Below are 23,472 nucleotides of genomic sequence, written 5' to 3'. Positions count from 1 at the left end.
AAATAGTTGTGTTTTATAAACTTCATCATTGCATATCAACTGAACTTTTCTGTCAACAGCAAACGTGTCTCGGATCAAAAACACTAGTCAAAATCCTAAATCCCAGTACAACTCGTGCCAAAGGACCAGAAGGAGATTCGCGACCTCTCAGCATTTTCTATATTCAAACCAAACCATAAAAGATCAATCTTTTCGCTTGGGATTGTGCTGCATTACAACTTTTTTCTACAAACTAGGTAAGTTTTTTTTACTCCCCCAGTCTGGTTCTCTACATACATAGAAATGGTTTGCTAGAAAATTGCCCGACTGTATTTGTAGGCCATAATTCACATTGTGAAACCCAGCGGTCGATGGATCGAAACCAACCTCTGCTAAATAGTTGTGATTTATAAACTTCATCATTGCATATCAACTGAACTTTTCTGTCAACAGCAAACGTGTCTCGGATCAAAAACACTAGTCAAAATCCTAAATCCCAGTACAACTCGTGCCAAAGGACCAGAAGGAGATTCGCGACCTCTCAGCATTTTCTATATTCAAACCAAACCATAAAAGATCAATCTTTTCGCTTGGGATTGTGCTGCATTACAACTTTTTTCTACAAACTAGGTAAGTTTTTTTTACTCCCCCAGTCTGGTTCTCTACATACATAGAAATGGTTTGCTAGAAAATTGCCCGACTGTATTTGTAGGCCATAATTCACATTGTGAAACCCAGCGGTCGATGGATCGAAACCAACCTCTGCTAAATAGTTGTGATTTATAAACTTCATCATTGCATATCAACTGAACTTTTCTGTCAACAGCAAACGTGTCTCGGATCAAAAACACTAGTCAAAATCCTAAATCCCAGTACAACTCGTGCCAAAGGACCAGAAGGAGATTCGCGACCTCTCAGCATTTTCTATATTCAAACCAAACCATAAAAGGTCAATCTTTTTGCTTGGGATTGTGCTGCATTACAACTTTTTTCTACAAACTAGGTAAGTTTTTTTTACTCCCCCAGTCTGGTTCTCTACATACATAGAAATGGTTTTCTAGAAAATTGCCCGACTGTATTTGTAGGCCATAATTCACATTGTGAACTCCGTAGATGTTCTTCAAATATGGGAGAAAGGAATCTGTACTTAAAAAAAAAAAAAAAAAAAAAAAAAAAAAGCACTCAATGGCACATTTGACTATAAGTAAACTGTGACATGGTGTGGTGTGAAACTGATAATGGCGTTCGTCGGGTATGGGGGATTAGCTCAAGTGGTAGAGCGCTCGCTTAGCATGCGAGAGGTAGCGGGATCGATCCCCGCATTCTCCAATACAATCTTTGGATTCCTTTTTCAGTTGGCCGAGTGAATTGTTTTTGCCACCTGCTCGTGGCACACACGTCCAAACCTTGAAGACTTTCAACAATGGCTAAATCAAGCCTTCGATAGCTCAGCTGGTAGAGCGGAGGACTGTAGATCTAAATTAGCAATCCTTAGGTCGCTGGTTCAATTCCGGCTCGAAGGAAGTTTTGTGTATTCTATCAGATGTTTTCAACCTTCTGGCAAATACCAGACAGCTATGCTCTTTCTGGACATGTAGACAGAAACACAACCGGAAAGTTTTTTCTCCAGTTTGCCTTGTGAATTCAAATCTTAGGCAGCAACAGTGCTTTTACTTTATGGAGATGCTGAGCACCAATGTGAAAACGTCTTCAACTGTAGCATGCTACCCAAGCAAAAGGAACCAACGTCCCTGGGTGGACTCGAACCACCAACCTTTCGGTTAACAGCCGAACGCGCTAACCGATTGCGCCACAGAGACACAAACGCCTGCCGAACTTTCGTCTAACAGCCGGACGCACCCACCAGTTTTAACCGGAACCTTAAACAATGGTCAGACACCATTTCCTCTAATGATTTTCAACAATAATATGACACAAGAAAGCAAAAAAAACAAAGAAACAATTGCAGAACCCCAGGAGTACTCTAGTCGCCAACAAATATGTAATGGCTGAAAATTTACATGTCATCGACCTGAACACAAACAGTCATTAGAATTTTACTCTGTACATCTGTTAACACAAGCAGAGTGGCGCAGCGGAAGTGTGCTGGGCCCATAACCCAGAGGTCGATGGATTGAAACCATCCTCTGCTAAATTGTGCTGCATTGCATCTTTTTCTACAAACTAGCTAAGTTTTTTTTCACTTCCCCATTTTGGTTCTCTATATACAGAGAAATGGTTTGCTAGAAAATTGCTCGACTGTATTTGTAGACCATAATTCACATTGTGAAACCCAGCGGTCAATGGATTGAAACCAACCTCTGCTAAATAGTTGTGTTTTATAAACTTCGTCATTGCATATCAACTGAACTTTTCTGTCAACAGCAAACGTGTCTCGGATCAAAAACACTAGTCAAAATCCTAAATCCCAGTACAACTCGTGCCAAAGGACCAGAAGGAGATTCGCGACCTCTCAGCATTTTCTATATTCAAACCAAACCATAAAAGATCAATCTTTTCGCTTGGGATTGTGCTGCATTACAACTTTTTTCTACAAACTAGGTAAGTTTTTTTTCATTCCCCCAGTTTGGTTCTCTATATACAGAGAAATGGTTTACTAGAAAATTGCACGACTGTATTTGTAGGCCATAATTCACATTGTGAAACCCAGCGGTCGATGGATTGAAACCAACCTCTTCTAAATAGTTGTGTTTTATAAACTTCATCATTGCATATCAACTGAACTTTTCTGTCAACAGCAAACGTGTCTCGGATCAAAAACACTAGTCAAAATCCTAAATCCCAGTACAACTCGTGCCAAAGGACCAGAAGGAGATTCGCGACCTCTCAGCATTTTCTATATTCAAACCAAACCATAAAAGATCAATCTTTTCGCTTGGGATTGTGCTGCATTACAACTTTTTTCTACAAACTAGGTAAGTTTTTTTTCATTCCCCCAGTTTGGTTCTCTATATACAGAGAAATGGTTTACTAGAAAATTGCTCGACTGTATTTGTAGGCCATAATTCACATTGTGAAACCCAGCGGTCGATGGATCGAAACCAACCTCTGCTAAATAGTTGTGTTTTATAAACTTCATCATTGCATATCAACTGAACTTTTCTGTCAACAGCAAACGTGTCTCGGATCAAAAACACTAGTCAAAATCCTAAATCCCAGTACAACTCGTGCCAAAGGACCAGAAGGAGATTCGCGACCTCTCAGCATTTTCTATATTCAAACCAAACCATAAAAGGTCAATCTTTTTGCTTGGGATTGTGCTGCATTACAACTTTTTTCTACAAACTAGGTAAGTTTTTTTTACTCCCCCAGTCTGGTTCTCTACATACATAGAAATGGTTTGCTAGAAAATTGCCCGACTGTATTTGTAGGCCATAATTCACATTGTGAAACCCAGCGGTCGATGGATCGAAACCAACCTCTGCTAAATAGTTGTGATTTATAAACTTCATCATTGCATATCAACTGAACTTTTCTGTCAACAGCAAACGTGTCTCGGATCAAAAACACTAGTCAAAATCCTAAATCCCAGTACAACTCGTGCCAAAGGACCAGAAGGAGATTCGCGACCTCTCAGCATTTTCTATATTCAAACCAAACCATAAAAGGTCAATCTTTTTGCTTGGGATTGTGCTGCATTACAACTTTTTTCTACAAACTAGGTAAGTTTTTTTTACTCCCCCAGTCTGGTTCTCTACATACATAGAAATGGTTTGCTAGAAAATTGCCCGACTGTATTTGTAGGCCATAATTCACATTGTGAACTCCGTAGATGTTCTTCAAATATGGGAGAAAGGAATCTGTACTTAAAAAAAAAAAAAAAAAAAAAAAAAAAAGCACTCAATGGCACATTTGACTATAAGTAAACTGTGACATGGTGTGGCGTGAAACTGATAATGGCGTTCGTCGGGCATGGGGGATTATCTCAAGTGGTAGAGCGCTCGCTTAGCATGCGAGAGGTAGCGGGATCGATGCCCGCATTCTCCAATACAATCTTTGGATTCCTTTTTCAGTTGGCCGAGTGAATTGTTTTTGCCACCTGCTCGTGGCACACACGTCCAAACCTTGAAGACTTTCAACAATGGCTAAATCAAGCCTTCGATAGCTCAGCTGGTAGAGCGGAGGACTGTAGATCTAAATTAGCAATCCTTAGGTCGCTGGTTCAATTCCGGCTCGAAGGAAGTTTTGTGTATTCTATCAGATGTTTTCAACCTTCTGGCAAATACCAGACAGCTATGCTCTTTCTGGACATGTAGACAGAAACACAACCGGAAAGTTTTTTCTCCAGTTTGCCTTGTGAATTCAAATCTTAGGCAGCAACAGTGCTTTTACTTTATGGAGATGCTGAGCACCAATGTGAAAACGTCTTCAACTGTAGCATGCTACCCAAGCAAAAGGAACCAACGTCCCTGGGTGGACTCGAACCACCAACCTTTCGGTTAACAGCCGAACGCGCTAACCGATTGCGCCACAGAGACACAAACGCCTGCCGAACTTTCGTCTAACAGCCGGACGCACCCACCAGTTTTAACCGGAACCTTAAACAATGGTCAGACACCATTTCCTCTAATGATTTTCAACAATAATATGACACAAGAAAGCAAAAAAAAACAAAGAAACAATTGCAGAACCCCAGGAGTACTCTAGTCGCCAACAAATATGTAATGGCTGAAAATTTACATGTCATCGACATGAACACAAACAGTCATTAGAATTTTACTCTTTACATCTGTTAACACAAGCAGAGTGGCGCAGCGGAAGCGTGCTGGGCCCATAACCCAGAGGTCGATGGATCAAAACCATCCTCTGCTAAATTGTGCTGCATTACAACTTTTTTCTACAAACTAGGTAAGTTTTTTTTCATTCCCCCAGTTTGGTTCTCTATATACAGAGAAATGGTTTACTAGAAAATTGCACGACTGTATTTGTAGGCCATAATTCACATTGTGAAACCCAGCGGTCAATGGATTGAAACCAACCTCTTCTAAATAGTTGTGTTTTATAAACTTCATCATTGCATATCAACTGAACTTTTCTGTCAACAGCAAACGTGTCTCGGATCAAAAACACTAGTCAAAATCCTAAATCCCAGTACAACTCGTGCCAAAGGACCAGAAGGAGATTCGCGACCTCTCAGCATTTTCTATATTCAAACCAAACCATAAAAGATCAATCTTTTCGCTTGGGATTGTGCTGCATTACAACTTTTTTCTACAAACTAGGTAAGTTTTTTTTACTCCCCCAGTCTGGTTCTCTACATACATAGAAATGGTTTGCTAGAAAATTGCCCGACTGTATTTGTAGGCCATAATTCACATTGTGAAACCCAGCGGTCGATGGATCGAAACCAACCTCTGCTAAATAGTTGTGATTTATAAACTTCATCATTGCATATCAACTGAACTTTTCTGTCAACAGCAAACGTGTCTCGGATCAAAAACACTAGTCAAAATCCTAAATCCCAGTACAACTCGTGCCAAAGGACCAGAAGGAGATTCTCGACCTCTCAGCATTTTCTATATTCAAACCAAACCATAAAAGATCAATCTTTTCGCTTGGGATTGTGCTGCATTACAACTTTTTTCTACAAACTAGGTAAGTTTTTTTTACTCCCCCAGTCTGGTTCTCTACATACATAGAAATGGTTTGCTAGAAAATTGCCCGACTGTATTTGTAGGCCATAATTCACATTGTGAAACCCAGCGGTCGATGGATCGAAACCAACCTCTGCTAAATAGTTGTGATTTATAAACTTCATCATTGCATATCAACTGAACTTTTCTGTCAACAGCAAACGTGTCTCGGATCAAAAACACTAGTCAAAATCCTAAATCCCAGTACAACTCGTGCCAAAGGACCAGAAGGAGATTCGCGACCTCTCAGCATTTTCTATATTCAAACCAAACCATAAAAGGTCAATCTTTTTGCTTGGGATTGTGCTGCATTACAACTTTTTTCTACAAACTAGGTAAGTTTTTTTTACTCCCCCAGTCTGGTTCTCTACATACATAGAAATGGTTTGCTAGAAAATTGCCCGACTGTATTTGTAGGCCATAATTCACATTGTGAACTCCGTAGATGTTCTTCAAATATGGGAGAAAGGAATCTGTACTTAAAAAAAAAAAAAAAAAAAAAAAAAAAAGCACTCAATGGCACATTTGACTATAAGTAAACTGTGACATGGTGTGGTGTGAAACTGATAATGGCGTTCGTCGGGCATGGGGGATTAGCTCAAGTGGTAGAGCGCTCGCTTAGCATGCGAGAGGTAGCGGGATCGATCCCCGCATTCTCCAATACAATCTTTGGATTCCTTTTTCAGTTGGCCGAGTGAATTGTTTTTGCCACCTGCTCGTGGCACACACGTCCAAACCTTGAAGACTTTCAACAATGGCTAAATCAAGCCTTCGATAGCTCAGCTGGTAGAGCGGAGGACTGTAGATCTAAATTAGCAATCCTTAGGTCGCTGGTTCAATTCCGGCTCGAAGGAAGTTTTGTGTATTCTATCAGATGTTTTCAACCTTCTGGCAAATACCAGACAGCTATGCTCTTTCTGGACATGTAGACAGAAACACAACCGGAAAGTTTTTTCTCCAGTTTGCCTTGTGAATTCAAATCTTAGGCAGCAACAGTGCTTTTACTTTATGGAGATGCTGAGCACCAATGTGAAAACGTCTTCAACTGTAGCATGCTACCCAAGCAAAAGGAACCAACGTCCCTGGGTGGACTCGAACCACCAACCTTTCGGTTAACAGCCGAACGCGCTAACCGATTGCGCCACAGAGACACAAACGCCTGCCGAACTTTCGTCTAACAGCCGGACGCACCCACCAGTTTTAACCGGAACCTTAAACAATGGTCAGACACCATTTCCTCTAATGATTTTCAACAATAATATGACACAAGAAAGCAAAAAAAAACAAAGAAACAATTGCAGAACCCCAGGAGTACTCTAGTCGCCAACAAATATGTAATGGCTGAAAATTTACATGTCATCGACATGAACACAAACAGTCATTAGAATTTTACTCTGTACATCTGTTAACACAAGCAGAGTGGCGCAGCGGAAGCGTGCTGGGCCCATAACCCAGAGGTCGATGGATCGAAACCATCCTCTGCTAAATTGTGCTGCATTACAACTTTTTTCTACAAACTAGGTAAGTTTTTTTTCATTCCCCCAGTTTGGTTCTCTATATACAGAGAAATGGTTTACTAGAAAATTGCACGACTGTATTTGTAGGCCATAATTCACATTGTGAAACCCAGCGGTCGATGGATTGAAACCAACCTCTTCTAAATAGTTGTGTTTTATAAACTTCATCATTGCATATCAACTGAACTTTTCTGTCAACAGCAAACGTGTCTCGGATCAAAAACACTAGTCAAAATCCTAAATCCCAGTACAACTCGTGCCAAAGGACCAGAAGGAGATTCGCGACCTCTCAGCATTTTCTATATTCAAACCAAACCATAAAAGATCAATCTTTTCGCTTGGGATTGTGCTGCATTACAACTTTTTTCTACAAACTAGGTAAGTTTTTTTTCATTCCCCCAGTTTGGTTCTCTATATACAGAGAAATGGTTTACTAGAAAATTGCTCGACTGTATTTGTAGGCCATAATTCACATTGTGAAACCCAGCTGTTGATGGATCGAAACCAACCTCTGCTAAATAGTTGTGTTTTATAAACTTCATCATTGCATATCAACTGAACTTTTCTGTCAACAGCAAACGTGTCTCGGATCAAAAACACTAGTCAAAATCCTAAATCCCAGTACAACTCGTGCCAAAGGACCAGAAGGAGATTCGCGACCTCTCAGCATTTTCTATATTCAAACCAAACCATAAAAGGTCAATCTTTTTGCTTGGGATTGTGCTGCATTACAACTTTTTTCTACAAACTAGGTAAGTTTTTTTTACTCCCCCAGTCTGGTTCTCTACATACATAGAAATGGTTTGCTAGAAAATTGCCCGACTGTATTTGTAGGCCATAATTCACATTGTGAAACCCAGCGGTCGATGGATCGAAACCAACCTCTGCTAAATAGTTGTGATTTATAAACTTCATCATTGCATATCAACTGAACTTTTCTGTCAACAGCAAACGTGTCTCGGATCAAAAACACTAGTCAAAATCCTAAATCCCAGTACAACTCGTGCCAAAGGACCAGAAGGAGATTCGCGACCTCTCAGCATTTTCTATATTCAAACCAAACCATAAAAGGTCAATCTTTTTGCTTGGGATTGTGCTGCATTACAACTTTTTTCTACAAACTAGGTAAGTTTTTTTTACTCCCCCAGTCTGGTTCTCTACATACATAGAAATGGTTTGCTAGAAAATTGCCCGACTGTATTTGTAGGCCATAATTCACATTGTGAACTCCGTAGATGTTCTTCAAATATGGGAGAAAGGAATCTGTACTTAAAAAAAAAAAAAAAAAAAAAAAAAAGCACTCAATGGCACATTTGACTATAAGTAAACTGTGACATGGTGTGGCGTGAAACTGATAATGGCGTTCGTCGGGCATGGGGGATTAGCTCAAGTGGTAGAGCGCTCGCTTAGCATGCGAGAGGTAGCGGGATCGATGCCCGCATTCTCCAATACAATCTTTGGATTCCTTTTTCAGTTGGCCGAGTGAATTGTTTTTGCCACCTGCTCGTGGCACACACGTCCAAACCTTGAAGACTTTCAACAATGGCTAAATCAAGCCTTCGATAGCTCAGCTGGTAGAGCGGAGGACTGTAGATCTAAATTAGCAATCCTTAGGTCGCTGGTTCAATTCCGGCTCGAAGGAAGTTTTGTGTATTCTATCAGATGTTTTCAACCTTCTGGCAAATACCAGACAGCTATGCTCTTTCTGGACATGTAGACAGAAACACAACCGGAAAGTTTTTTCTCCAGTTTGCCTTGTGAATTCAAATCTTAGGCAGCAACAGTGCTTTTACTTTATGGAGATGCTGAGCACCAATGTGAAAACGTCTTAAACTGTAGCATGCTACCCAAGCAAAAGGAACCAACGTCCCTGGGTGGACTCGAACCACCAACCTTTCGGTTAACAGCCGAACGCGCTAACCGATTGCGCCACAGAGACACAAACGCCTGCCGAACTTTCGTCTAACAGCCGGACGCACCCACCAGTTTTAACCGGAACCTTAAACAATGGTCAGACACCATTTCCTCTAATGATTTTCAACAATAATATGACACAAGAAAGCAAAAAAAACAAAGAAACAATTGCAGAACCCCAGGAGTACTCTAGTCGCCAACAAATATGTAATGGCTGAAAATTTACATGTCATCGACCTGAACACAAACAGTCATTAGAATTTTACTCTGTACATCTGTTAACACAAGCAGAGTGGCGCAGCGGAAGCGTGCTGGGCCCATAACCCAGAGGTCGATGGATTGAAACCATCCTCTGCTAAATTGTGCTGCATTGCATCTTTTTCTACAAACTAGCTAAGTTTTTTTTCACTTCCCCATTTTGGTTCTCTATATACAGAGAAATGGTTTGCTAGAAAATTGCTCGACTGTATTTGTAGACCATAATTCACATTGTGAAACCCAGCGGTCAATGGATTGAAACCAACCTCTGCTAAATAGTTGTGTTTTATAAACTTCATCATTGCATATCAACTGAACTTTTCTGTCAACAGCAAACGTGTCTCGGATCAAAAACACTAGTCAAAATCCTAAATCCCAGTACAACTCGTGCCAAAGGACCAGAAGGAGATTCGCGACCTCTCAGCATTTTCTATATTCAAACCAAACCATAAAAGATCAATCTTTTCGCTTGGGATTGTGCTGCATTACAACTTTTTTCTACAAACTAGGTAAGTTTTTTTTCATTCCCCCAGTTTGGTTCTCTATATACAGAGAAATGGTTTACTAGAAAATTGCTCGACTGTATTTGTAGGCCATAATTCACATTGTGAAACCCAGCGGTCGATGGATCGAAACCAACCTCTGCTAAATAGTTGTGTTTTATAAACTTCATCATTGCATATCAACTGAACTTTTCTGTCAACAGCAAACGTGTCTCGGATCAAAAACACTAGTCAAAATCCTAAATCCCAGTACAACTCGTGCCAAAGGACCAGAAGGAGATTCGCGACCCCTCAGCATTTTCTATATTCAAACCAAACCATAAAAGGTCAATCTTTTTGCTTGGGATTGTGCTGCATTACAACTTTTTTCTACAAACTAGGTAAGTTTTTTTTACTCCCCCAGTCTGGTTCTCTACATACATAGAAATGGTTTGCTAGAAAATTGCCCGACTGTATTTGTAGGCCATAATTCACATTGTGAAACCCAGCGGTCGATGGATCGAAACCAACCTCTGCTAAATAGTTGTGATTTATAAACTTCATCATTGCATATCAACTGAACTTTTCTGTCAACAGCAAACGTGTCTCGGATCAAAAACACTAGTCAAAATCCTAAATCCCAGTACAACTCGTGCCAAAGGACCAGAAGGAGATTCGCGACCTCTCAGCATTTTCTATATTCAAACCAAACCATAAAAGGTCAATCTTTTTGCTTGGGATTGTGCTGCATTACAACTTTTTTCTACAAACTAGGTAAGTTTTTTTTACTCCCCCAGTCTGGTTCTCTACATACATAGAAATGGTTTGCTAGAAAATTGCCCGACTGTATTTGTAGGCCATAATTCACATTGTGAAACCCAGCGGTCGATGGATCGAAACCAACCTCTGCTAAATAGTTGTGATTTATAAACTTCATCATTGCATATCAACTGAACTTTTCTGTCAACAGCAAACGTGTCTCGGATCAAAAACACTAGTCAAAATCCTAAATCCCAGTACAACTCGTGCCAAAGGACCAGAAGGAGATTCGCGACCTCTCAGCATTTTCTATATTCAAACCAAACCATAAAAGGTCAATCTTTTTGCTTGGGATTGTGCTGCATTACAACTTTTTTCTACAAACTAGGTAAGTTTTTTTTACTCCCCCAGTCTGGTTCTCTACATACATAGAAATGGTTTACTAGAAAATTGCTCGACTGTATTTGTAGGCCATAATTCACATTGTGAAACCCAGCGGTCGATGGATCGAAACCAACCTCTGCTAAATAGTTGTGTTTTATAAACTTCATCATTGCATATCAACTGAACTTTTCTGTCAACAGCAAACGTGTCTCGGATCAAAAACACTAGTCAAAATCCTAAATCCCAGTACAACTCGTGCCAAAGGACCAGAAGGAGATTCGCGACCTCTCAGCATTTTCTATATTCAAACCAAACCATAAAAGGTCAATCTTTTTGCTTGGGATTGTGCTGCATTACAACTTTTTTCTACAAACTAGGTAAGTTTTTTTTACTCCCCCAGTCTGGTTCTCTACATACATAGAAATGGTTTGCTAGAAAATTGCCCGACTGTATTTGTAGGCCATAATTCACATTGTGAAACCCAGCGGTCGATGGATCGAAACCAACCTCTGCTAAATAGTTGTGATTTATAAACTTCATCATTGCATATCAACTGAACTTTTCTGTCAACAGCAAACGTGTCTCGGATCAAAAACACTAGTCAAAATCCTAAATCCCAGTACAACTCGTGCCAAAGGACCAGAAGGAGATTCGCGACCTCTCAGCATTTTCTATATTCAAACCAAACCATAAAAGGTCAATCTTTTTGCTTGGGATTGTGCTGCATTACAACTTTTTTCTACAAACTAGGTAAGTTTTTTTTACTCCCCCAGTCTGGTTCTCTACATACATAGAAATGGTTTGCTAGAAAATTGCCCGACTGTATTTGTAGGCCATAATTCACATTGTGAACTCCGTAGATGTTCTTCAAATATGGGAGAAAGGAATCTGTACTTAAAAAAAAAAAAAAAAAAAAAAAAAAAGCACTCAATGGCACATTTGACTATAAGTAAACTGTGACATGGTGTGGCGTGAAACTGATAATGGCGTTCGTCGGGCATGGGGGATTAGCTCAAGTGGTAGAGCGCTCGCTTAGCATGCGAGAGGTAGCGGGATCGATGCCCGCATTCTCCAATACAATCTTTGGATTCCTTTTTCAGTTGGCCGAGTGAATTGTTTTTGCCACCTGCTCGTGGCACACACGTCCAAACCTTGAAGACTTTCAACAATGGCTAAATCAAGCCTTCGATAGCTCAGCTGGTAGAGCGGAGGACTGTAGATCTAAATTAGCAATCCTTAGGTCGCTGGTTCAATTCCGGCTCGAAGGAAGTTTTGTGTATTCTATCAGATGTTTTCAACCTTCTGGCAAATACCAGACAGCTATGCTCTTTCTGGACATGTAGACAGAAACACAACCGGAAAGTTTTTTCTCCAGTTTGCCTTGTGAATTCAAATCTTAGGCAGCAACAGTGCTTTTACTTTATGGAGATGCTGAGCACCAATGTGAAAACGTCTTCAACTGTAGCATGCTACCCAAGCAAAAGGAACCAACGTCCCTGGGTGGACTCGAACCACCAACCTTTCGGTTAACAGCCGAACGCGCTAACCGATTGCGCCACAGAGACACAAACGCCTGCCGAACTTTCGTCTAACAGCCGGACGCACCCACCAGTTTTAACCGGAACCTTAAACAATGGTCAGACACCATTTCCTCTAATGATTTTCAACAATAATATGACACAAGAAAGCAAAAAAAAACAAAGAAACAATTGCAGAACCCCAGGAGTACTCTAGTCGCTAACAAATATGTAATGGCTGAAAATTTACATGTCATCGACATGAACACAAACAGTCATTAGAATTTTACTCTGTACATCTGTTAACACAAGCAGAGTGGCGCAGCGGAAGCGTGCTGGGCCCATAACCCAGAGGTCGATGGATCAAAACCATCCTCTGCTAAATTGTGCTGCATTACAACTTTTTTCTACAAACTAGGTAAGTTTTTTTTCATTCCCCCAGTTTGGTTCTCTATATACAGAGAAATGGTTTACTAGAAAATTGCACGACTGTATTTGTAGGCCATAATTCACATTGTGAAACCCAGCGGTCAATGGATTGAAACCAACCTCTTCTAAATAGTTGTGTTTTATAAACTTCATCATTGCATATCAACTGAACTTTTCTGTCAACAGCAAACGTGTCTCGGATCAAAAACACTAGTCAAAATCCTAAATCCCAGTACAACTCGTGCCAAAGGACCAGAAGGAGATTCGCGACCTCTCAGCATTTTCTATATTCAAACCAAACCATAAAAGATCAATCTTTTCGCTTGGGATTGTGCTGCATTACAACTTTTTTCTACAAACTAGGTAAGTTTTTTTTCATTCCCCCAGTTTGGTTCTCTATATACAGAGAAATGGTTTACTAGAAAATTGCTCGACTGTATTTGTAGGCCATAATTCACATTGTGAAACCCAGCGGTCGATGGATCGAAACCAACCTCTGCTAAATAGTTGTGTTTTATAAACTTCATCATTGCATATCAACTGAACTTTTCTGTCAACAGCAAAAGTGTCTCGGATCAAAAACACTAGTCAAAATCCTAAATCCCAGTACAACTCGTGCCAAAGGACCAGAAGGAGATTCGCGACCTCTCAGCATTTTCTATATTCAAACCAAACCATAAAAGGTCAATCTTTTTGCTTGGGATTGTGCTGCATTACAACTTTTTTCTACAAACTAGGTAAGTTTTTTTTACTCCCCCAGTCTGGTTCTCTACATACATAGAAATGGTTTGCTAGAAAATTGCCCGACTGTATTTGTAGGCCATAATTCACATTGTGAAACCCAGCGGTCGATGGATCGAAACCAACCTCTGCTAAATAGTTGTGATTTATAAACTTCATCATTGCATATCAACTGAACTTTTCTGTCAACAGCAAACGTGTCTCGGATCAAAAACACTAGTCAAAATCCTAAATCCCAGTACAACTCGTGCCAAAGGACCAGAAGGAGATTCGCGACCTCTCAGCATTTTCTATATTCAAACCAAACCATAAAAGATCAATCTTTTTGCTTGGGATTGTGCTGCATTACAACTTTTTTCTACAAACTAGGTAAGTTTTTTTTCATTCCCCCAGTTTGGTTCTCTATATACAGAGAAATGGTTTACTAGAAAATTGCTCGACTGTATTTGTAGGCCATAATTCACATTGTGAAACCCAGCGGTCGATGGATCGAAACCAACCTCTGCTAAATAGTTGTGTTTTATAAACTTCATCATTGCATATCAACTGAACTTTTCTGTCAACAGCAAACGTGTCTCGGATCAAAAACACTAGTCAAAATCCTAAATCCCAGTACAACTCGTGCCAAAGGACCAGAAGGAGATTCGCGACCTCTCAGCATTTTCTATATTCAAACCAAACCATAAAAGGTCAATCTTTTTGCTTGGGATTGTGCTGCATTACAACTTTTTTCTACAAACTAGGTAAGTTTTTTTTACTCCCCCAGTCTGGTTCTCTACATACATAGAAATGGTTTGCTAGAAAATTGCCCGACTGTATTTGTAGGCCATAATTCACATTGTGAAACCCAGCGGTCGATGGATCGAAACCAACCTCTGCTAAATAGTTGTGATTTATAAACTTCATCATTGCATATCAACTGAACTTTTCTGTCAACAGCAAACGTGTCTCGGATCAAAAACACTAGTCAAAATCCTAAATCCCAGTACAACTCGTGCCAAAGGACCAGAAGGAGATTCGCGACCTCTCAGCATTTTCTATATTCAAACCAAACCATAAAAGGTCAATCTTTTTGCTTGGGATTGTGCTGCATTACAACTTTTTTCTACAAACTAGGTAAGTTTTTTTTACTCCCCCAGTCTGGTTCTCTACATACATAGAAATGGTTTGCTAGAAAATTGCCCGACTGTATTTGTAGGCCATAATTCACATTGTGAACTCCGTAGATGTTCTTCAAATATGGGAGAAAGGAATCTGTACTTAAAAAAAAAAAAAAAAAAAAAAAAAAAAGCACTCAATGGCACATTTGACTATAAGTAAACTGTGACATGGTGTGGCGTGAAACTGATAATGGCGTTCGTCGGGCATGGGGGATTAGCTCAAGTGGTAGAGCGCTCGCTTAGCATGCGAGAGGTAGCGGGATCGATGCCCGCATTCTCCAATACAATCTTTGGATTCCTTTTTCAGTTGGCCGAGTGAATTGTTTTTGCCACCTGCTCGTGGCACACACGTCCAAACCTTGAAGACTTTCAACAATGGCTAAATCAAGCCTTCGATAGCTCAGCTGGTAGAGCGGAGGACTGTAGATCTAAATTAGCAATCCTTAGGTCGCTGGTTCAATTCCGGCTCGAAGGAAGTTTTGTGTATTCTATCAGATGTTTTCAACCTTCTGGCAAATACCAGACAGCTATGCTCTTTCTGGACATGTAGACAGAAACAACCGGAAAGTTTTTTCTCCAGTTTGCCTTGTGAATTCAAATCTTAGGCAGCAACAGTGCTTTTACTTTATGGAGATGCTGAGCACCAATGTGAAAACGTCTTCAACTGTAGCATGCTACCCAAGCAAAAGGAACCAACGTCCCTGGGTGGACTCGAACCACCAACCTTTCGGTTAACAGCCGAACGCGCTAACCGATTGCGCCACAGAGACACAAACGCCTGCCGAACTTTCGTCTAACAGCCGGACGCACCCACCAGTTTTAACCGGAACCTTAAACAATGGTCAGACACCATTTCCTCTAATGATTTTCAACAATAATATGACACAAGAAAGCAAAAAAAAACAAAGAAACAATTGCAGAACCCCAGGAGTACTCTAGTCGCCAACAAATATGTAATGGCTGAAAATTTACATGTCATCGACATGAACACAAACAGTCATTAGAATTTTACTCTGTACATCTGTTAACACAAGCAGAGTGGCGCAGCGGAAGCGTGCTGGGCCCATAACCCAGAGGTCGATGGATCAAAACCATCCTCTGCTAAATTGTGCTGCATTGCATCTTTTTCTACAAACTAGCTAAGTTTTTTTTCACTTCCCCATTTTGGTTCTCTATATACAGAGAAATGGTTTGCTAGAAAATTGCTCGACTGTATTTGTAGACCATAATTCACATTGTGAAACCCAGCGGTCAATGGATTGAAACCAACCTCTGCTAAATAGTTGTGTTTTATAAACTTCATCATTGCATATCAACTGAACTTTTCTGTCAACAGCAAACGTGTCTCGGATCAAAAACACTAGTCAAAATCCTAAATCCCAGTACAACTCGTGCCAAAGGACCAGAAGGAGATTCGCGACCTCTCAGCATTTTCTATATTCAAACCAAACCATAAAAGATCAATCTTTTCGCTTGGGATTGTGCTGCATTACAACTTTTTTCTACAAACTAGGTAAGTTTTTTTTCATTCCCCCAGTTTGGTTCTCTATATACAGAGAAATGGTTTACTAGAAAATTGCTCGACTGTATTTGTAGGCCATAATTCACATTGTGAAACCCAGCGGTCGATGGATCGAAACCAACCTCTGCTAAATAGTTGTGTTTTATAAACTTCATCATTGCATATCAACTGAACTTTTCTGTCAACAGCAAACGTGTCTCGGATCAAAAACACTAGTCAAAATCCTAAATCCCAGTACAACTCGTGCCAAAGGACCAGAAGGAGATTCGCGACCTCTCAGCATTTTCTATATTCAAACCAAACCATAAAAGGTCAATCTTTTTGCTTGGGATTGTGCTGCATTACAACTTTTTTCTACAAACTAGGTAAGTTTTTTTTACTCCCCCAGTCTGGTTCTCTACATACATAGAAATGGTTTGCTAGAAAATTGCCCGACTGTAGTTGTAGGCCATATTTCACATTGTGAAACCCAGCGGTCGATGGATCGAAACCAACCTCTGCTAAATAGTTGTGATTTATAAACTTCATCATTGCATATCAACTGAACTTTTCTGTCAACAGCAAACGTGTCTCGGATCAAAAACACTAGTCAAAATCCTAAATCCCAGTACAACTCGTGCCAAAGGACCAGAAGGAGATTCGCGACCTCTCAGCATTTTCTATATTCAAACCAAACCATAAAAGGTCAATCTTTTTGCTTGGGATTGTGCTGCATTACAACTTTTTTCTACAAACTAGGTAAGTTTTTTTTACTCCCCCAGTCTGGTTCTCTACATACATAGAAATGGTTTGCTATAAAATTGCCCGACTGTATTTGTAGGCCATAATTCACATTGTGAACTCCGTAGATGTTCTTCAAATATGGGAGAAAGGAATCTGTACTTAAAAAAAAAAAAAAAAGCACTCAATGGCACATTTGACTATAAGTAAACTGTGACATGGTGTGGCGTGAAACTGATAATGGCGTTCGTCGGGCATGGGGGATTAGCTCAAGTGGTAGAGCGCTCGCTTAGCATGCGAGAGGTAGCGGGATCGATGCCCGCATTCTCCAATACAATCTTTGGATTCCTTTTTCAGTTGGCCGAGTGAATTGTTTTTGCCACCTGCTCGTGGCACACACGTCCAAACCTTGTAGACTTTCAACAATGGCTAAATCAAGCCTTCGATAGCTCAGCTGGTAGAGCGGAGGACTGTAGATCTAAATTAGCAATCCTTAGGTCGCTGGTTCAATTCCGGCTCGAAGGAAGTTTTGTGTATTCTATCAGATGTTTTCAACCTTCTGGCAAATACCAGACAGCTATGCTCTTTCTGGACATGTAGACAGAAACACAACCGGAAAGTTTTTTCTCCAGTTTGCCTTGTGAATTCAAATCTTAGGCAGCAACAGTGCTTTTACTTTATGGAGATGCTGAGCACCAATGTGAAAACGTCTTCAACTGTAGCATGCTACCCAAGCAAAAGGAACCAACGTCCCTGGGTGGACTCGAACCACCAACCTTTCGGTTAACAGCCGAACGCGCTAACCGATTGCGCCACAGAGACACAAACGCCTGCCGAACTTTCGTCTAACAGCCGGACGCACCCACCAGTTTTAACCGGAACCTTAAACAATGGTCAGACACCATTTCCTCTAATGATTTTCAACAATAATATGACACAAGAAAGCAAAAAAAAACAAAGAAACAATTGCAGAACCCCAGGAGTACTCTAGTCGCTAACAAATATGTAATGGCTGAAAATTTACATGTCATCGACATGAACACAAACAGTCATTAGAATTTTACTCTGTACATCTGTTAACACAAGCAGAGTGGCGCAGCGGAAGCGTGCTGGGCCCATAACCCAGAGGTCGATGGATCAAAACCATCCTCTGCTAAATTGTGCTGCATTACAACTTTTTTCTACAAACTAGGTAAGTTTTTTTTCATTCCCCCAGTTTGGTTCTCTATATACAGAGAAATGGTTTACTAGAAAATTGCACGACTGTATTTGTAGGCCATAATTCACATTGTGAAACCCAGCGGTCAATGGATTGAAACCAACCTCTTCTAAATAGTTGTGTTTTATAAACTTCATCATTGCATATCAACTGAACTTTTCTGTCAACAGCAAACGTGTCTCGGATCAAAAACACTAGTCAAAATCCTAAATCCCAGTACAACTCGTGCCAAAGGACCAGAAGGAGATTCGCGACCTCTCAGCATTTTCTATATTCAAACCAAACCATAAAAGATCAATCTTTTCGCTTGGGATTGTGCTGCATTACAACTTTTTTCTACAAACTAGGTAAGTTTTTTTTCATTCCCCCAGTTTGGTTCTCTATATACAGAGAAATGGTTTACTAGAAAATTGCTCGACTGTATTTGTAGGCCATAATTCACATTGTGAAACCCAGCGGTCGATGGATCGAAACCAACCTCTGCTAAATAGTTGTGTTTTATAAACTTCATCATTGCATATCAACTGAACTTTTCTGTCAACAGCAAACGTGTCTCGGATCAAAAACACTAGTCAAAATCCTAAATCCCAGTACAACTCGTGCCAAAGGACCAGAAGGAGATTCGCGACCTCTCAGCATTTTCTATATTCAAACCAAACCATAAAAGGTCAATCTTTTTGCTTGGGATTGTGCTGCATTACAACTTTTTTCTACAAACTAGGTAAGTTTTTTTTACTCCCCCAGTCTGGTTCTCTACATACATAGAAATGGTTTGCTAGAAAATTGCCCGACTGTATTTGTAGGCCATAATTCACATTGTGAAACCCAGCGGTCGATGGATCGAAACCAACCTCTGCTAAATAGTTGTGATTTATAAACTTCATCATTGCATATCAACTGAACTTTTCTGTCAACAGCAAACGTGTCTCGGATCAAAAACACTAGTCAAAATCCTAAATCCCAGTACAACTCGTGCCAAAGGACCAGAAGGAGATTCGCGACCTCTCAGCATTTTCTATATTCAAACCAAACCATAAAAGATCAATCTTTTTGCTTGGGATTGTGCTGCATTACAACTTTTTTCTACAAACTAGGTAAGTTTTTTTTCATTCCCCCAGTTTGGTTCTCTATATACAGAGAAATGGTTTACTAGAAAATTGCTCGACTGTATTTGTAGGCCATAATTCACATTGTGAAACCCAGCGGTCGATGGATCGAAACCAACCTCTGCTAAATAGTTGTGTTTTATAAACTTCATCATTGCATATCAACTGAACTTTTCTGTCAACAGCAAACGTGTCTCGGATCAAAAACACTAGTCAAAATCCTAAATCCCAGTACAACTCGTGCCAAAGGACCAGAAGGAGATTCGCGACCTCTCAGCATTTTCTATATTCAAACCAAACCATAAAAGGTCAATCTTTTTGCTTGGGATTGTGCTGCATTACAACTTTTTTCTACAAACTAGGTAAGTTTTTTTTACTCCCCCAGTCTGGTTCTCTACATACATAGAAATGGTTTGCTAGAAAATTGCCCGACTGTATTTGTAGGCCATAATTCACATTGTGAAACCCAGCGGTAGATGGATCGAAACCAACCTCTGCTAAATAGTTGTGATTTATAAACTTCATCATTGCATATCAACTGAACTTTTCTGTCAACAGCAAACGTGTCTCGGATCAAAAACACTAGTCAAAATCCTAAATCCCAGTACAACTCGTGCCAAAGGACCAGAAGGAGATTCGCGACCTCTCAGCATTTTCTATATTCAAACCAAACCATAAAAGGTCAATCTTTTTGCTTGGGATTGTGCTGCATTACAACTTTTTTCTACAAACTAGGTAAGTTTTTTTTACTCCCCCAGTCTGGTTCTCTACATACATAGAAATGGTTTGCTAGAAAATTGCCCGACTGTATTTGTAGGCCATAATTCACATTGTGAACTCCGTAGATGTTCTTCAAATATGGGAGAAAGGAATCTGTACTTAAAAAAAAAAAAAAAAAAAGCACTCAATGGCACATTTGACTATAAGTAAACTGTGACATGGTGTGGCGTGAAACTGATAATGGCGTTCGTCGGGCATGGGGGATTAGCTCAAGTGGTAGAGCGCTCGCTTAGCATGCGAGAGGTAGCGCGATCGATGCCCGCATTCTCCAATACAATCTTTGGATTCCTTTTTCAGTTGGCCGAGTGAATTGTTTTTGCCACCTGCTCGTGGCACACACGTCCAAACCTTGAAGACTTTCAACAATGGCTAAATCAAGCCTTCGATAGCTCAGCTGGTAGAGCGGAGGACTGTAGATCTAAATTAGCAATCCTTAGGTCGCTGGTTCAATTCCGGCTCGAAGGAAGTTTTGTGTATTCTATCAGATGTTTTCAACCTTCTGGCAAATACCAGACAGCTATGCTCTTTCTGGACATGTAGACAGAAACACAACCGGAAAGTTTTTTCTCCAGTTTGCCTTGTGAATTCAAATCTTAGGCAGCAACAGTGCTTTTACTTTATGGAGATGCTGAGCACCAATGTGAAAACGTCTTCAACTGTAGCATGCTACCCAAGCAAAAGGAACCAACGTCCCTGGGTGGACTCGAACCAACAACCTTTCGGTTAACAGCCGAACGCGCTAACCGATTGCGCCACAGAGACACAAACGCCTGCCGAACTTTCGTCTAACAGCCGGACGCACCCACCAGTTTTAACCGGAACCTTAAACAATGGTCAGACACCATTTCCTCTAATGATTTTCAACAATAATATGACACAAGAAAGCAAAAAAAAACAAAGAAACAATTGCAGAACCCCAGGAGTACTCTAGTCGCCAACAAATATGTAATGGCTGAAAATTTACATGTCATCGACCTGAACACAAACAGTCATTAGAATTTTACTCTGTACATCTGTTAACACAAGCAGAGTGGCGCAGCGGAAGCGTGCTGGGCCCATAACCCAGAGGTCGATGGATCGAAACCATCCTCTGCTAAATTGTGCTGCATTGCATCTTTTTCTACAAACTAGCTAAGTTTTTTTTCACTTCCCCATTTTGGTTCTCTATATACAGAGAAATGGTTTGCTAGAAAATTGCTCGACTGTATTTGTAGACCATAATTCACATTGTGAAACCCAGCGGTCAATGGATTGAAACCAACCTCTGCTAAATAGTTGTGTTTTATAAACTTCATCATTGCATATCAACTGAACTTTTCTGTCAACAGCAAACGTGTCTCGGATCAAAAACACTAGTCAAAATCCTAAATCCCAGTACAACTCGTGCCAAAGGACCAGAAGGAGATTCGCGACCTCTCAGCATTTTCTATATTCAAACCAAACCATAAAAGATCAATCTTTTCGCTTGGGATTGTGCTGCATTACAACTTTTTTCTACAAACTAGGTAAGTTTTTTTTCATTCCCCCAGTTTGGTTCTCTATATACAGAGAAATGGTTTACTAGAAAATTGCTCGACTGTATTTGTAGGCCATAATTCACATTGTGAAACCCAGCGGTCGATGGATCGAAACCAACCTCTGCTAAATAGTTGTGTTTTATAAACTTCATCATTGCATATCAACTGAACTTTTCTGTCAACAGCAAACGTGTCTCGGATCAAAAACACTAGTCAAAATCCTAAATCCCAGTACAACTCGTGCCAAAGGACCAGAAGGAGATTCGCGACCTCTCAGCATTTTCTATATTCAAACCAAACCATAAAAGGTCAATCTTTTTGCTTGGGATTGTGCTGCATTACAACTTTTTTCTACAAACTAGGTAAGTTTTTTTTACTCCCCCAGTCTGGTTCTCTACATACATAGAAATGGTTTGCTAGAAAATTGCCCGACTGTATTTGTAGGCCATAATTCACATTGTGAAACCCAGCGGTCGATGGATCGAAACCAACCTCTGCTAAATAGTTGTGATTTATAAACTTCATCATTGCATATCAACTGAACTTTTCTGTCAACAGCAAACGTGTCTCGGATCAAAAACACTAGTCAAAATCCTAAATCCCAGTACAACTCGTGCCAAAGGACCAGAAGGAGATTCGCGACCTCTCAGCATTTTCTATATTCAAACCAAACCATAAAAGGTCAATCTTTTTGCTTGGGATTGTGCTGCATTACAACTTTTTTCTACAAACTAGGTAAGTTTTTTTTACTCCCCCAGTCTGGTTCTCTACATACATAGAAATGGTTTGCTAGAAAATTGCCCGACTGTATTTGTAGGCCATAATTCACATTGTGAACTCCGTAGATGTTCTTCAAATATGGGAGAAAGGAATCTGTACTTAAAAAAAAAAAAAAAAGCACTCAATGGCACATTTGACTATAAGTAAACTGTGACATGGTGTGGCGTGAAACTGATAATGGCGTTCGTCGGGCATGGGGGATTAGCTCAAGTGGTAGAGCGCTCGCTTAGCATGCGAGAGGTAGCGGGATCGATGCCCGCATTCTCCAATACAATCTTTGGATTCCTTTTTCAGTTGGCCGAGTGAATTGTTTTTGCCACCTGCTCGTGGCACACACGTCCAAACCTTGAAGACTTTCAACAATGGCTAAATCAAGCCTTCGATAGCTCAGCTGGTAGAGCGGAGGACTGTAGATCTAAATTAGCAATCCTTAGGTCGCTGGTTCAATTCCGGCTCGAAGGAAGTTTTGTGTATTCTATCAGATGTTTTCAACCTTCTGGCAAATACCAGACAGCTATGCTCTTTCTGGACATGTAGACAGAAACAACCGGAAAGTTTTTTCTCCAGTTTGCCTTGTGAATTCAAATCTTAGGCAGCAACAGTGCTTTTACTTTATGGAGATGCTGAGCACCAATGTGAAAACGTCTTCAACTGTAGCATGCTACCCAAGCAAAAGGAACCAACGTCCCTGGGTGGACTCGAACCACCAACCTTTCGGTTAACAGCCGAACGCGCTAACCGATTGCGCCACAGAGACACAAACGCCTGCCGAACTTTCGTCTAACAGCCGGACGCACCCACCAGTTTTAACCGGAACCTTAAACAATGGTCAGACACCATTTCCTCTAATGATTTTCAACAATAATATGACACAAGAAAGCAAAAAAAAACAAAGAAACAATTGCAGAACCCCAGGAGTACTCTAGTCGCCAACAAATATGTAATGGCTGAAAATTTACATGTCATCGACATGAACACAAACAGTCATTAGAATTTTACTCTGTACATCTGTTAACACAAGCAGAGTGGCGCAG

At 40.4% G+C, this 23,472-nt stretch overlaps 10 non-coding genes across 10 annotated transcripts; 2 read left to right on the top strand and 8 right to left on the bottom strand.

Moving 5' to 3' along the window:
- Nucleotides 1-1,235: 1,235 nt before the first annotated feature.
- TRNAA-AGC (transfer RNA alanine (anticodon AGC)) lies at nucleotides 1,236-1,308 on the top strand. Its single transcript has one exon. It is a non-coding gene; the product is annotated as a tRNA-Ala (tRNA).
- A 417-nt stretch (nucleotides 1,309-1,725) lies between these two features.
- Nucleotides 1,726-1,799, bottom strand: TRNAN-GUU (transfer RNA asparagine (anticodon GUU)). Its single transcript has one exon. It is a non-coding gene; the product is annotated as a tRNA-Asn (tRNA).
- Nucleotides 1,800-4,404: 2,605 nt separating this feature from the next.
- On the bottom strand, nucleotides 4,405-4,478 carry TRNAN-GUU (transfer RNA asparagine (anticodon GUU)). The gene has a single exon. It is a non-coding gene; the product is annotated as a tRNA-Asn (tRNA).
- Nucleotides 4,479-6,220: 1,742 nt separating this feature from the next.
- Nucleotides 6,221-6,293, top strand: TRNAA-AGC (transfer RNA alanine (anticodon AGC)). Its single transcript has one exon. It is a non-coding gene; the product is annotated as a tRNA-Ala (tRNA).
- Nucleotides 6,294-6,710: 417 nt separating this feature from the next.
- On the bottom strand, nucleotides 6,711-6,784 carry TRNAN-GUU (transfer RNA asparagine (anticodon GUU)). Its single transcript has one exon. It is a non-coding gene; the product is annotated as a tRNA-Asn (tRNA).
- A 2,231-nt stretch (nucleotides 6,785-9,015) lies between these two features.
- On the bottom strand, nucleotides 9,016-9,089 carry TRNAN-GUU (transfer RNA asparagine (anticodon GUU)). Its single transcript has one exon. It is a non-coding gene; the product is annotated as a tRNA-Asn (tRNA).
- Nucleotides 9,090-12,438: 3,349 nt separating this feature from the next.
- TRNAN-GUU (transfer RNA asparagine (anticodon GUU)) lies at nucleotides 12,439-12,512 on the bottom strand. The gene has a single exon. It is a non-coding gene; the product is annotated as a tRNA-Asn (tRNA).
- A 2,978-nt stretch (nucleotides 12,513-15,490) lies between these two features.
- On the bottom strand, nucleotides 15,491-15,564 carry TRNAN-GUU (transfer RNA asparagine (anticodon GUU)). The gene has a single exon. It is a non-coding gene; the product is annotated as a tRNA-Asn (tRNA).
- Nucleotides 15,565-17,784: 2,220 nt separating this feature from the next.
- Nucleotides 17,785-17,858, bottom strand: TRNAN-GUU (transfer RNA asparagine (anticodon GUU)). Its single transcript has one exon. It is a non-coding gene; the product is annotated as a tRNA-Asn (tRNA).
- Nucleotides 17,859-23,121: 5,263 nt separating this feature from the next.
- Nucleotides 23,122-23,195, bottom strand: TRNAN-GUU (transfer RNA asparagine (anticodon GUU)). Its single transcript has one exon. It is a non-coding gene; the product is annotated as a tRNA-Asn (tRNA).
- Between the last annotated feature and the right edge of the window lie 277 nt (nucleotides 23,196-23,472).

Source organism: Dendrobates tinctorius, unplaced genomic scaffold (assembly GCF_039654945.1).
Source record: "Dendrobates tinctorius isolate UK_male_01 unplaced genomic scaffold, ASM3965494v1 ptg000251l, whole genome shotgun sequence".
Taxonomy (NCBI): Eukaryota; Metazoa; Chordata; class Amphibia; order Anura; family Dendrobatidae; genus Dendrobates; species Dendrobates tinctorius.
This window is presented reverse-complemented; position numbering and strand designations above follow the sequence as displayed.